We start from the raw sequence: 1,399 nt of genomic DNA on the forward strand, positions 1-1,399 counted from the left end.
CTTGTCCACTTCGAGTTCCTGAAATGTTTATTGTTATGCCTTGCAACAAATTTATCATCACATTCATCTGATTTTGCAATGATTCGATGGCACCATTACTTGCATTACCTTCTCTGGATTTTGTTCTTTGATCGCTTTCTTGCCAATCTTCGTGGTTTTTCGATATGCGAACAAGAATGTTCTTTGCTTCATCATATGTTTTGTTCAGCAGACCTTCTACTGCTGTCGCATTGGCAGCTGCCTACGATGCAGAATTGAGTTCATGATAGAAAATCTCCATTTGGAGACAATCCGACAATCCATTGTGTGGGCAGTCGCATACTAGTCAATTGAATCTCGCCCATGCGTCACTGAGTGATTCATCTTCTTCTTGTTCAAAATTGGTGATCAACTTCCTCATTCTGGCATTCTCTGTGGGAGGGAAATACTTCTTCATAAACTTTTCCACAACTTGCTCCTATGAAGTTATCTCTCCTGGTTCGAGAGAGTAAGCCCATTTTTTTGCTTTATTGCATAATGAAAATGGAAATAATGTGAGTCGAACCTCTTCTGGGGAAATATTAGGGAACACAAAAGTGTTACAAATTTCAATGAAGCTTCATAGATGGGCGTGCGGATCTTTACCACGCCGTCCTCCGAACTGTCCTACTATTTGTATCGTTTGTAAAGTTACTGGCTTCATCTCGAACCTTGATCCATCCAATGCTGGTCTCATGATTCCTGGGGAGAAATCATAAAAGTTTAGTGAGCATAGTCCCGGATGGGTCTATTGCGATCATTTTCCAGTAGGATAGGATTTACCATTATGTTGTTTTCATTTGCTACTCGTTCCTCAGGTTGTTCAGCCATTCTGTGAACTCTTCCTTGACGTTTACATCTGTTTCTTTATCTTTTGCTAAAGGTTCTTTTAATCTCTGGGTCGTATTTGAGCTCAGGAGTATGTCATTCGCTCATGCGACGCTTGCTTCTTCCTTTTATAGATGGAATGACAATGCAACAAAGGTTGAAAGCTACAAAGATCAAAGAGGTTTGATGTTAGCGCAATCCATACCATAATCCCCCGCAACGACGCCAAAAATTTGATGCATTGGTTTATCATGCAATGATATGTGGATGCCATGATCATACAAGTTTTCCTAACAAAGCCCAAGTATAAGCCTTCTTAGGGTCCTAGTAAGTCCAGGGTCGAATACAGGGATTACTAAATAGATATGTGACGGACTCTCTGATTCTATTACGGTAGTGATAAAAAAGTAGATGGTGTTTTAATTTAGACTTTCCAATGCATGGAGTTAAACGTGGAGCGATGAAAGGGTAGTGTTGTAACAAGTATGCGATGAAGGGGTTGAGAAAATATTTAGCTAACATTTCTCAAGATTTTGTACAAGTCATGCAATCA

At 39.8% G+C, this 1,399-nt stretch overlaps 1 non-coding gene across 1 annotated transcript; it reads left to right on the top strand.

The window, feature by feature from the left end:
* Positions 1-296: 296 nt before the first annotated feature.
* On the top strand, positions 297-403 carry LOC120070457. Its single transcript, XR_005479953.1, has one exon. It is a non-coding gene; the product is annotated as a small nucleolar RNA R71 (small nucleolar RNA).
* Positions 404-1,399: the final 996 nt, after the last annotated feature.

The sequence above is a fragment of the Benincasa hispida genome, chromosome 1 (assembly GCF_009727055.1).
Source record: "Benincasa hispida cultivar B227 chromosome 1, ASM972705v1, whole genome shotgun sequence".
NCBI classification, from domain to species: Eukaryota; Viridiplantae; Streptophyta; class Magnoliopsida; order Cucurbitales; family Cucurbitaceae; genus Benincasa; species Benincasa hispida.